The following is a 14508-nucleotide window of genomic DNA, read 5'->3' as shown; positions in this document are numbered from 1 at the left end:
CAGAACCCTGTCTGTCACAATGCAAGCTTAGAGGTGTGGAGAGGGAAAAGAATCTATACCTGGGAAATATTAACTTGATTTCAGGCTATTCTTATTGTGCTATGAACCTGAGAGATGCTGAATAATATTGCATTGTTTGTTTATAGCACACTTAGTTTATCCATTCATCCATTGATGGACACTTGGGTCATTTCAACCTTTTGATTAATATTAATAATGACATATTCCAGAGTAATCTGGGCAGAGAACAAAAAAATGTATCTGCCAAGTACCCTTGAGGAACTGGGGAGAAAGGAGGAAATATTAAATTTATCCACCTGGGTAATTCCTAATATTCTTGCAAGCACTGGGGACAACCAATTTAATAGGCCAAGCCCTCGATCTTGGGGCTCACCTTTATGGAACTTATTTCTGCAAAGGAGAAGCTAAGCCTACTTATGATTATGCCAAAGTGTCACCCCCAGAGGACAGCTTTTGTTGCTCAGATGTGGCCTCTCTCTCTAAGCCTACTCAGCAGGTGAACTCACTGCCTTGCCCCCTCTATGTGACATGACTCCCAGGGGTTTAAATCTCCCTGGCAATGTGGGACAGAAATCATGGGATAAGCCAGGACCCAGCATCATGGAACTGAGAAGGATTTCTTGAGCAAAATGGGGAAGAGAGAACTGAGAAAAAAGAAATTTGTAGCAGCGGAGAGACTTCAAACAGAGTCATGAGTTTATCTTGCAGGTTATTCTTATACATAATATAGATATCCCTTTTTAGCTTGTGGTATATTGGAGTGGCTGGAGGGAACTACCTGAAACTGTTAAACTGTATTCCAGTAGCCTTGATACTTGAAGATGATTCTGTAACTATTTAACTTTTATTATGTGACCATGTGATTGTGAAAACCTTGTGGTTGATATGCCCTTTATTCAGGGGGTGGACAGATGGGTAAAAAAATTAAGGCCAAAAATAAATAAACGGGTTGGGCAACAAGTGGTAAAAAAAATTAGGTAGATTGATATACTAGTGGTCAATGAGAGGGAGGGATAAGGTTCATATGAGTTTTTTCTGTTTTCTTTTTATTTCTTTTTCTGAAGTGATGCCAATGTTCTAAAAGTGATCATGGTGATGAATACACAGCTATGAGATGATATTGTGAGCTGTGGATGGTATACTTCAGATGGACTGTATGGTGCATGAAGATATCTCAATAAAAATATTTTCTTTGAAAGGGAGAAAGAGTTATTACAGAGAAGGTAGCATTTAACAAATGAGTATGACTGCTGAATCATTATGTTGATATTTCTTTCAATCTCTAGTGCTTTGGAGTAGGTAGAAGGAAAAAAAGTATGGAAATGTAACCCATACTATATTCTGAAATCTGTCCTATAACCACTGGATACAGTTTACTTTGAGATTTATTGCTTTTCTGTATGTACATTGCACAATAAAAAATGTTTAAGAAAACTTAAAAATATAATACTGCAGTGAACATTGGTGTACAAGTATCAAAGTCCCTATTTTCAATTATTTGAAGTGTATATACACCATGTGTTTTTAAGATAACATCTATAGACTCATTTATTCTTTGATTAATTTGCTAGTTTATTTCTTAGAAGGTAATCTTAAATCCAGTGTGGGGGCCTCACTCTGTTAGCACCTTGTACCTCCATAGTAGGTAGGATGGGAGACCAGAGACATCGCCCTGGATTTGTCTGGGAGGGGGGAAGTGCTGTAGTCAACCCTAGAGGTTGATGTGTCCAGGACATGCAAAGGGGTTCTGAGGTCCAGTGTGAGATCACTTAGATACCCCCTCAATAAAACATGTCCAAGAGAGATAATTTGAAAATGGGGTTTAACATCTGTTTTAGTATTAACGGGACATTGGAGTCAGATCTTGGGTTAAAGTCCTAGCTTCATCATTCATATTTAACAAAAATAGGTTCTGCCATTCCATTAGTTTCCTAGCTGCTAAAACAGATAACATACAATGGGTTGGCATAGCAACAAGAATTGACTGGCTCACAGTTTCAGAGGTTAGAAGGTTTGCTTCCACCCAGTGTTGTTATTTTCTGTGGCTCTGTGGCTTTTCTGTCACATAGCAATGCAAATGGAGGCATCTTCTTTCTCTTCCAGTCCCAGTGACTTCCAACATACTTGCTTCTCCTTCTTTATCCAATTTCTTTTGCTTATCAGGACTTCAGCCGTATTAATTCAGTTTGAGCACACCTTCACTATAAAGATCTTCAAATGTTCTATTTCAAAATCCACAGGAATGGATTAAGATTAAGAGCATGTTTTTCAGGGGTATACAATTCAATCCCTAAAAGCCATCAAGAAGACTCCTGACTGGTGGGGAGACTTACAAAGGACGTTGATGGGTGCTTTGGAGGAGGAAAGCACACAGGGCCACGAAAGCACAGGGAAAAGGCTTGGGATGGGTGAAAAATTCTGAATGGAGAACGCAGTCTTGAGGTGAGGCCTGAGGACAGATGGGAGTTAAGCCACCAAACCTATAGTGGGACAACGCTTCAGGCATAACATGGACAGAGGACAATATTTGAGGAATTACATGCAAACGGTTTTAGTTTTATTCTGAGGCAATAGGGAGGCTTTGGAAGATTTTATTCCGAGGGAAGAAATGAACACATTGCCATATTAGAAGTAGTCTGAGGGAATTGTGGACTAGGGACAGAGAAGGGCCAGATTGGAAGCTGAATGACCTGGTAAGAGACTGGCAATGGATTAATTAGGGTCGTAGGTGGTGATGAGGGATGAAAGGAGGCAGGGATTTAAGAGACAGCAAGAAGCAAAAATCAACTGTACTTGAAAATAGACAGAATGAGCTAGATTTCTTCTTTCATAACTAGGTAGAAGGTAATGTCAGGTACTGGGAAAAGGCAAATAAGAGGTTGAACTGGTTTGAAGAAAGGATGATGAGCTGCTCAAGTATTTGAGTATAAGGAGTGTCTCACTTTGTGTTCCCCTAAAAGCCAGAGCCTGAGCCAAGAATTTGAGTGGAAGTGATTAATTAGGAGATATAAGGCATGCAGGCAGATGAAGCGAGAAATGAGGTAGGGAAGAGAGGGTAGCAAACAGAGGGGGTTGACATTAAGGCCACTACCTCAGAGAATACTGAAGCTTAACTTCATAGGGAAAATGGTAAACAGTACAAAACACATGCCTCACATTTATCCTACCAGAGAGAGTTGAGATAGTTATACTTCCACACCTGTCATTCATTGTTTAAAAGCTGTCCCTAGCAGGATATTAACTCCTAAGAGGTTTTGGTCCGATGTGTGTGCAGGTAAAGTGTGTTCTGCTTGCTTTCTTACAGAGTTGCAGCTTTTGGAAGTCAGGATGATTGGGAGAGAAATGGCAGAGGAAATGTGAGAGAGGAGAAAGAGACTGAAAATGTCTGCTGTAGATGCTTGTGTGATACACATGAGGAGATGTCTAGTTAGAGCCAAATAGATGGGCTTGCATCTCAGCAGACTGACTTAGAAAGTCTTCATGGATTTAGAACTCACACATTAACGTTTCTTGTTGAAGCCATGGTAGTGACTGAAATCACCTAGGAAAATATTGTTTTAAAAGATTCTGGAGAGCACCAATATTTTAGGGGTGAAGAGAAGAGTCCTCAAAAGAGAAAAAAAAAAAAGAATCACTAGAAGTAGGAAGGAAACTAAGAAAGAGGAGAAAAACATTTTAAGGGAAATTTCTATTATTATTATTTAAGAAATATTTTTAGTAATAAAGCAGCATAGACACACAAAAAATTCTTAACTTACAAACATTCCATACATGGTATACAATCAATAGCTCACACTATCATCACTTAGTTGTGTATTCATTGCCATCATCATTTTTTTAACATTTACATCATTACAGGAAAAGAAGTAAAAAAGAAAAAACTCATACATACCATACCCCTCACCCCTACATTGACCACTAGTATTTCCATCTACCCAATTCATTTTAAGCTTTGTTCCCCATATTATTTGTTTACTTTTTATCCATATTTTTAAACTCATCTGTCCACACCCTAGTTAAAAGGAACATCAGACACAAGTTTTTCACAAATCACGGTCCTTTTATAAAAGCTATATCTTTTACAATCACCTTCAAGAAACAAAAATATTGCCACACAGCTCTAAAGTTCAGGTGTTTCCCTCCAGCTGCTCCAACACCATAAACTAAAAAGGGAATATCTATATAATGCATAAGAATAACCTCCAAGATAACCTGTTGACTCTGTTTGAAATCTCCTAGCCACTATCACTTTATTTTGTCTCATTTCTTTCTTCCCCCTTTTGGTCAGGAAGGTTTTCTCAATCCCTTGATGCCAGGGCCTGTCTCATCCCAGGATTTATGTTCCACATTGCCAGTGAGGTTTATACTCCTGGGAGTCATGCCCCATAGAGGGGGAGGGCAGTGAGGTCACTTGCCATTTCGGCTTAGTAAGAGAGGCCACATCTAAGCAACAAAAGAGGTTCTCTGGGAGTGACTCTTAGGCTTAATTTTAAGTAGGCTTAGCCTATTTTTTTTACGAATAAATTTCTTTGGGGGTGAACCCCAAGACTGAGGGCTTGGCCTATTGATTTGGTTGCCCCCACTGCTTGCTAGAATATCAGAAAATCTCCAAATGGGGAAGATGACTATTGTTCTCTCTCTCTCCCCATTCCCCAAAGGGATCTTTGCAAGTACCTCTTTATTCACTGTCCAAATCTCACTGGAATTTATTGGGGCATCATACTAACCTGGACAAACCAACAAAATCCCACGCCCTATTCAAGTTTCCATGTACTTACGGTGTTAACTAAACTGACCATTCAAGTTGAATTAGGAAATGCGCTACTCAAAATTTAAATCTTGCACCAAATAAACATCTCTCCGTTTAGTCTCACACAGAAGTTGAAGTTTTAAAACATGGATGATATCATCTTAAGGAAGCTTTTTAAGAGAAGAGAGGGACAAATTGTTTGATGGAGAAAACTTCATAAGCATAAAAGCATGACACAATGTGCATTGGATTTAATGTCTATTAACATGAAGTTGTGAGGGGAGGATCCTAACTTCTGTGAGTTGAGGAGTAAACAGTTGATAAGAAAGTGATGGTATTGAGTGTAGCATGTTCCCTCATATATTTTGACAATGTAATTTGCATCAGAGGTAAAGAAATAGGTACAAAAAATATGTAGAATGAAGGAAAAGGTTTTGATGTTTGTTTTTAAGATGGAGCAGGATTAACAGTGATTAAGGGAAAGAGCAAATAAGAGGGGGGACACTTAAGATACTACATGGAGGGGTTAGTGGGTAAAGTTATTTCCCTGAGATTATAAAAATTCATGGCAATTAGGGCCCAAAGGACAGATTATTTTTGAACTGTACGAGAGAGAACGTCAATGCTGGGGCAGGAAGTTGAACAATCCACTCTTGTATCCTAGATTGTCTTTGCGAAGTGTAAGGAGGAGCCATTTCCTAAGGTAAGAGAGGAGGGAATGGGATTGAAGGGCTTGAGGACAGTGACAAAGTATAAACTTTCTTTTGGGACGTGGGAGAGATTGTGGAAAGGGGGCATATAGAATATTTACTGGGCAGCGTTGAGGCCCCAGCTGAAGTTTGATCCCTGGACTTTGTGGTGATATGGTAATGTTATATTTTCTGGAGGTACTTGGTTTTAAGTGTGCTGTAGCAGATATTTTGAACATCAGTCCTGCCTGAGCTGGCTTTGAAATTCCAGGTGTGAATCCCTGGGGCCATATCTGTATCTGTTATCTGTCAAACTACTATGGAATTAATGTTCATTGACCACTCTGGTTTTGTTTCTTCTTTATACCTGGCATCTGAGGATTTTTTATTCTTTCAAACTTGGCCCTATCTTAACATTTTTTCCCCTTCATATATTGTTGTTTTATTTTTAAAATTAAAGATGCATTTAAGAAGCAATAAGGTAAATAAATAAATATTTTACCTAGTTAAAAAATACATTTTATTTAACCAGTCTGATACAAACTTTCATGCTAATTTTTTCCCTGGGTTTTGCATTTATTGATTCCCACCTAATTGCTCCAGAAGGATCTGCATAGCGGGAGTGGAGGGGCGGTGAGGCGGGAGGTGGGGGCTTCAGCATTGCTCACCCTCCAGATGCAAGAGCTCTGGGGTGCACGTGGCCATATCTTGGGAAGGAACTTCTCAGGGGCATGTGCAGGGGGCTGGGGGCCCTGGAGTGCCCAGCCTTGTGCAGGTCAGAGGTCATGGAGCAACCACTGCTTTCCTGGGTCCAGGTGAGGCAAGCTGCTTTGGTCGAGAGGGTGCGGCGGGGTGAAGGGTTTCTCTCCTCAGCAGCAAGCGGTCAGATGCCATGTCATCAGCCTGCTCCCCCAGCGGGTCAGGAACCATCATCACCCTGGCTGGCTGTGCAGGGTGTAACCAGAGTGACTCATGCAGTGACTGGGTGTAAGGGTGCAGGGCCTCTGCAGGTGAGTGACTCTGCAGGGCCCATTCCTTGAGGCCCAAGCAAGACTGTGCTGGCTCAGGGGTGGGGAGGGGGCGACCTGCAGCCCATGTGCCTTGCTCTGGGCGATTCTGTTCAGAACCAGGGCATGGGGAGCCCTGCTGGTGTTTCAGCCCCGTCCCAGCTCCCTACCTAGAAGTCTCTGGGGTCCAATTCCAATGTGGATGGCCAGTGCATGGCCACTCAGGTGCTGTAGGCTGCCCACTTACTTCCCCTGGGGAGAAGAGATTTCTTTGCTTTGGGGATGAACTTCAGGAGGTGCTAAATATTCAGAAGCAGGACTGCCGCTGCTTGGGGCTATCATTGAGGAACTAATGGCCCAGCCTGTGGCCACTCTGCCACAGGAAACCTTCATGGCCTCAGGGAGATTAGGATCTGGACGCTTGGCCACACTGTCAAGGTGGATAGTCTCAGCGAATGCTGGCCACTGGATGAGTGCGTACTTCCAGTGGCTAGAGAACAGCTCATACCCACACTTGGCACTCACGTAGCCACCTGGGGGCAGAGGGGGCAGCAGTCCAAATGCCAAGCTCCAGGGAACCAACTCTCAAATCCTTACACCCAGGTGAAGACAGCACTGCTCCACTCCGAGGGTGGTCCACACCCCCTCCACAAGCAGGCTCTAGGGGCAGGGGTCCCAGTGTGTGCCAGGCCGTAGCAGAGTCCCTCTCACACTGACCTCACAGACTCTTCTCCCTTATCAGGAGAGGTGGGCTCTGCCAGGAGCCCCACTACACAGGTGAGGGAGCTGAGGCTTGAAGAGGATGCAAAGTAGCTCGGCAAGAGCATGGGGGACAGTCACATCTATTCTGGAGTTGTGACTGTTATTCCTAAATTTCTGAGATATTGAGCTGTTTGTGTATTACCTGGTCATTCCCACGAACTTTGGATATTGGTGTGACACCAAAGACTCAGAGTTAGAGCCCTGAAGCTGTGAAAGTCAGTGTTACCTTATACTGGAATTATTTAAAAGGTTGAAAAAGTGATGAGGCTTCAACTAGAGATATGAAGGAAGCTGACCAATTAGGACTAAGGGAAATCAGAACAAAGGTTAAAAGATGATTTGGTTTATATCTTAAAACTTTAACTTCTGTGTGAGACCAAAGGAAGATATGCTTATTTGGTGCAAAATTTATGTTTTTGGTAGCATAATATCTATTTCAATTTGTATGGTCAATTTACTTGAACACCATAATAACATGAAATCTTGAATAAGACATGAGATCCTGTTGGTTTGTACTGGTCAGTGTGATATCCTGATACATCCCAGAGTAATCTGGGCAGAGAATAAAAAAGTATCTGTCAAGTACCCTTGAGGGACTGGGGAGAAAAGAGGAAATATTAAACTTCCCTACCTGGAGAATTTCTGATATATTTGTAAGCAGTGGGGACAGCCAATTCAATAGGCTAAGTCCTTGATCCTGGGGCTTTCCCTTATGGAATTTATTTCTGCAAAGGAGAGGCCAAGCCTATCCATAACCATGTCCAAGCATCACTTCCAGAGAACCTATTCTGTTGCACAGATGTGGCCTCTCTCTGTAAACCAATTCGGCAAGTGAAGACACTGCCCTACCCTCCATGAAGGATATGACTTTCAGGGGGGTAAATCTCCCTGGCAATGTGGGACATGATTCTTGAGGATGAGCCAAGACCCAGAATCATGGGACAGAGAAAGTCCTTGTTCTAGTTTGCTAGCTGCTGGAATGCAATATACCAGAAACAGAATGACTTTTAAAAAGGGGAATTTAATAAGTTGCTAGTTTACAGTTCTAAGGCTGAGAAAATGTCCCAATTAAAACAAGTCTATAGGAATGTCCAATCTAGGGCATCCATCCAGGGAAGGATACCTTGGTTCAAGAAGGCCAATGGCATTCAACATTTCTCTCAGCTGGAAGGGCACATGGAGAACATGGCAGCATTTGCCGGCTTTCTGGTGGCTCTACCAAAAAGGACTCTCCCCAAAATATTTCCTCTTTTAAAGGATTCCAGTAAGCAACTCCACCTTCAGTGGGTGGGGACACACCTCCATATAAATCATCTAATCAAAAGTTACCACCCACAGTTGGGTGGGTCACATCTTCATGGAAACGATCAAAATGCTCCCACCCAGCAGTATTGAATGAGGATTAAAGGGCATGGCTTTCCTAGAGTCTAGCACAGATTCAGACTGGCATAGTCCTCTTGACCAGAAAGGGGAAGAGAGAAATGAGACAAAATAAAGTTTCAGTGGCTGAGAGATAGAGTCAAGAGGTTATCCTGCAGATTATTCTCATGCATTATATAGATGTCCCTTTTTAGTTTATGGTGTATCAGAATAGCTGGAAAGAAATACCTGAAATTGTTGAGCTGTGCTCCAGTAGCCTTGATTCTTGAAGATGGCTATGTAACTATATAGCTTTTACAGGGTGACCGTGTGAATGTGAAAACCTTTTGGCTGATGCTCCCTGTCTCAAGGTGGTTCTGGAACACTCTGCGCCTGAAGAAGCTGCAGAAAACCTTGGCACCACCTGGTCGCCCTGTGCTCACGACTCTGTAAGTCCCAGGCTGCAGTCCCAACTGCCTCATGCTAATTATTTTTTTTAACATTTTTATTGTGAGATATAACATATTGTGCTGGTTTGAAAGGATGTTTGTCCCCTAGAAAAGCCATGTTTTCATCTAAATCCCATTCCGTACAGGCAGAATAATCCCTATTCAAAACTGTATGTTTGAAACTGTAATCAGATCATCTCCCTGGAGATCTTCTTTGATCCTTCCCCCAATCTTCAGGGATATTTGGGTTTTGCCCATTCTAACTTTGTCCTGTTGAAAAAGGGGTGTCAACTGTATGGGATAAGGGGATAGAACTGTTTATTGTTCTTGGCGAGACTGGTACCTCTGGGTTTCAGGCCCTATCTGGCCTAGGAACCATCTGAAGATGTTAGGCTCCTGAAAAGTAAACTTAATGCACGAAACTTTTATAGAATCTCAGAGCCCTAGGTGTCCTTTAGGGTTGTTACAGGCATGGTATTTGTTGGGGTTTGGCAAACCATGGCAATAAGCAATATCTAGCTGAAGCTTGCATAAGAGAAGCCTCCAGAATAGCCTCTTGACTCCATTTGAACTCTCTTAGCCACTGATACCTTATTTTGTTACATTTCTTTTCCCCCTCTTGGTCTGGAAGGCATTGTTGATCTCTCAGTGCCAGGGCCAGGCTTGTCCCTGGGGGTCATGTCTGATGTTTCCAGGGAGACTTTCTCCCCTGGATGTCATGTCGCACATAGAGGGAAGGGTAATGATTTTCCTCATAGAGTTGGGCTGAGAGAGAGAGAGAGAGAGAGAGAGAGAGAGAGAGAGAGAGAGAGAGAGAGAGAGAGAGAGAGAGAGAGAGATAGGGAGGGAGGGAGAGAGATAGGGAGGTAGGGAGGGAAAGAGAAAGAGGCGCATCTAACCAACAAAAGAGGTTTCCTGGAAGCAAGCCTTAGGCATAATTATAGGTTGTCTAGCTTCTCTGCTACAAAATAGGGCAAGCCTCAGAATCAAGGGCTTGGGCTATTTTCTTGGGAGTTCCTAGTGCTTGAGAAGATAACAGGAATTTCCCAGGTAGGAATGTTTAGTATTTCCATATTTTTGCTCCAGTCCTTCAAGGGACTCTACCAATACTTTTTGTCAGCCCTCCATAATCTGGGATGTAGCTGGGTATTATGTCAAGTTGTGGAGAATTACAAGGCCCTCATTCCCATGCTAGTTTCCTCATGTATGGGTTGTTTAACTGGGCTATCCAGGAAGGTTGATATAGGTTTTGTGTTATAGAAGACTTAGATTCTAGAAACAATAAAGCTCTCTTCCTTTGGTCTCATACAGTAGGTGAAGCTGTAGAACACATCATGTTAACATTTTCTTCAGGTCTTTTCCCCAGGCCTCCTCTTTGTTTGTGATGGTACTGGGAGGATGGGAGCTGCACCAGCACATCTCCCAGTGGCTCCTCGTCCCTTTAGCACAGGGTTTGAAGTGAATGTGGATGAGAAGCTGCTGTCACCAAAGAAGTCCTTGATCCAAGGAGAGGGGTTTGGAATATGAATATGGCCAGCACAGTGCTTGGTGTGTGCAACTAAAATATTTTTAAAAATTTAGCTTCCTGTCTGTTTGAAGGGGAGAAGTCATAATGGCAGAATGAGGAGAAAATCTGGCCCCTTGGCTTTGCTTACTTGCTGATGTGCTGCAGTGTTTGCAGGAGCTTGGGTGGGGCTTGTGCGTGAAGCGGGTCTAGGAATGGGGCAAAAGTTATTTAGACTTTCTGTTTGCACATGAGCCGCAAAGTTACTGAGTTTCTCTTTGCATATTGCCATCAAGGCATATCTTTCATAGCTAGGCCCAATGCTTTTCATTTCTCTCCTCTTTGGTTGGGGCAATCTCTCTTGGCTTCAGTTTCCCCACTTGTAAAATAGATTAGCACAGAGTTTGTGCCAGGATCAAAGGAACAGTGTTTGAGGTGTGCGCTACTGACTGCATACCTTGTGATTGGCAGTGCACGCGGGCTGCCCAAGTATAGAATATTATAATAATAACAATAACAACAACAGCTCACACGTAACTGCTTCCCACCTCTGGATTTTCTGATGTGTGAGATGGAGTCTCCTTTAGTTGGGTAATTCTGGAATGTATATCTTCATTGCAGATATGTTTTTATGCAAAGACGTTTCTGCCAGAGAATGTTGTTATGATCCTTTAGACAAAAAGATACTTTTCCAAGCCAGGTATTAGCACACTTAATTCTCAAAACAAGTCTATGATATGAGTACTGTTAATCTCATTTAATATCTGATAATCCATAAGATTAAGAGGTTAATGATTTCCTCAAGTAGCAGAGTATCTGTAACATGTAGCAGTAAATTATGTTTACTCTTTGAATTCCATAAGCACTATGTTGACACATGATAAAACTCAGTAGCTACTTGTTGATTTGAAATGCATCCATTCACAGCTTGTCTCAGGCTTACTTCTGCACTCATTGATTGAATAACTGATTATTAAAGGTTTAGTGTTAGATCTTGTGCTAGGTATAGTGACAGACTGTGACTAAGCTCTTTCATTGAATCTTTCTTGGACAAAAACCAAATCTGTCCATGAAATACTCGTGCATTTCTTCTGGATACCTTCCAAGAACAATCTTTGTTATGGCTTCTGAGCCCAGCATGGTTACACAATGGATGAAAGTATCTAATGCACTTTCACACCAACTCTTTCATCTGGTTATTACCTCAGCCCTGTTTGATGAGAAAGATAGGAGCAATTGCCCCACCTCTGGATCAGAAATCTGTTTCAAAAGTGCTAAGCTGATTTGCGTTGGATCTCACAGTTACTGACTTGGATGAATGCCAAGGCTTCTGTTTTCTAGTCTAGTGGTCTTTCCACGAGTCTAAGAAGAATTGGAAGAAAATGTAAACAATTAAGTAGGGTAGGTTCAGAACATTACAAGTAAGGGAAAGGTACCAAGTAATCATTGAGAAGAGGAGGAAAGAATCTAAGAATTAGAATTAATTATTATTTTTTACCATATGTTTCTTCAGGAGTTCCAATCAGGTTGCCCAGTGTGAAGGCAGAGTTTGTTTTAAGTCATGGATCTCACATTGCTGCAGGTTGGCTTCTAGGCAGGGTGGCCCTTCTGTGCTGGGTGCTAAGACTAGGGTTGAGGCATTTCTTCTTGTCCCAAATCTCTACACAATTTCATTTTATCTCCACCCCTACCTTCAGCAATGGAATCAAAAATTAATTTCAACTTCCTTTAAAAAATGTCCAGAACAGAAACAAGTTCTATTTAATTTTTTAATAGTATTGAGAATAAATCTTTCAGAATAGTACATAGACCAGCTATCTAAGCAGGAAAAGCTGGGGATATACGATCCCCAACCCCCTCCCCAACTCCTCAGCCTGCTACATCTCCCACACCACACACCCTGCAGCTTCACTGTTCAACCAGCGAAAGGCCAGACTTGATGCTGAATGCTCAACTCCTGTGAACTTAGTAAGTCATTACACAGCCGTGCTGAGGAGACTGGCTCTGAGCCAGGCTTTCTAACCTGGGCAAACTGCTTATGTTGTGTCTACAAGCAATGAGTGCAGCTAGATTTTCACAGCCACCCTAGAAAATGAAGCTCGACTCTCTAACAAGGGCCCAATTAGAATCTTCACCTAGCCTTTTCCCAGGCCTTCATTTCTCATTTATTAAGTGATGAGCTTGGACTATATACGTTTTTCTGTGTTCTTATATTTTGAATGTGTGATCCAGAATTAGTCATCTCCTTCCAAGAGAGTTTTCTGGCTTCTGTTATATGACTAGGCAGCATGGCAGAGTATGGTAGATTATGGTAGGTGCCCAGATTTCCTGGTTAAAATCCTGATTACACTCTCCAAGGAACTGGTTGGCCTCAGAAAAGTTACATAATTATCTACACTTCAGTTTCCTCGTTTGTAAAATGGTGTTAATAACAGTAGCTACTTCTGCTATGGTCATGAGAATTGAGTGCTAATATAGGTATAGCTGAGAATGGGTCCTGGCAAACAGTTTAAGTGCCGGTAGATCTTACTGTTTTTTATTATTTGTATATATATATATACAACCTCCCAACATAACTGAGTTTGTTGAGGTGGAAACTTTATATGAACCAATTTTAGGATACCTACTCCCTAGTATAGGGTGTGACCCATACCAGAGTCTCAGCAAAGTCTTCCTGAGTTGAGGTAAATTGAACTCTGTTCTATTCCATGCCATTCAGCTCCTTCATTTCAGTACTAGGAGTCCAGTGCTCAGAGGAGCAGAGTGTTGCAGCTGATATGGATTTCAGAAAATTGGCTGATCCTTTCCCTGATTTTGAGTACTTTTATTGATTCCCATTGTGCAAATAAGTCTATATATCAAATTATGCATGAAATTTTTTCATTTGTGTGTGATCATGGAATTTGCTTACATTCATATATCATCAAAAACAGTTGAGCCCAGCCTACAGAAATTTTTTGTATATTAAAAATGTAGAATAATGCATGACCATATGCTTATGAAATAATCAAAGAAAATAGAAATACATAGAATGAAAAATGAACTTTTTAATGAGCTCTATATGAGGAAAAAATCTTGAGCTATCCAGGGAGCTTGATTTAGGTTGTATGTTACAGAGGATTTAGGGTCTAGAAACAATAAATCTCTCTGCCTTTTTTCTCATATGGTAGGTGAAGCTCTAGAATACATCATTTTAACATTTTCTTTAGATCTTTTCCCCAGGCCTTCTCTCTCTTTGTGATGGTGTTGGGAGGATGGGAGCTGTGCCAGCTTATCACCCAGAGACTAGTCAGTCCTTCTAGTGGCAGGGTTCAAATGAATGTGGACGAGAAGCTGCTGTCACCAAAGAAGTCCTAGGTAGTGTCATGGTCAGGTTCTTGTGTCAGTTTGGCCAGGTGGTGCTGCCCGGCCATCTGGTTGGGCAAGTGCTGGCCTATCTGTTGCTATGAGGATATTTTATGGACTTAAATCATGACCACACTGGCGCATCCTCAGCTGATTGTATTTGCAATCAGCTAAGGGGAGTGTCTTCTGCAATGAGTGATGTTTAATCATCAAAAGGCTTTTAAGGAGGATTCAGAAGAGACAGTCACTCTCCCTGGTTCAGCCGGTAAGCCTCTCCTGTGGAGTTGGAGTCTCTACCTTCAAAGCCTGCCCTACGGACCTTGGACCCTACTCTCTCATGATTGCCCAGTCAGTCTCTCCTGAGAGTTCATTGAGGACCTTCATCAGTTGCCAGCTTGTGGCCTACCCTACAGAACCTTGGCTTTGCATTCCCACGGTTACATGAGACGTTTTTATAAATTTTGTATCTATGGATATCTCCTGATTCTGTTCATCTAGAGAACCCTAGCTAATACCCTAGCAGGTTATTTGTACACAGCAATTCCTAAGGCTTTTCCAAGGAATCCATTTCTTGAATCTTAAAGGACTCTCCTTTTTTCCCCCTTAGAGAGGGATTTCTGTT

Source organism: Tamandua tetradactyla, chromosome 3 (assembly GCF_023851605.1).
Source record: "Tamandua tetradactyla isolate mTamTet1 chromosome 3, mTamTet1.pri, whole genome shotgun sequence".
NCBI lineage: Eukaryota > Metazoa > Chordata > Mammalia > Pilosa > Myrmecophagidae > Tamandua > Tamandua tetradactyla.
Note: the sequence above shows the minus strand (reverse complement) of the source record.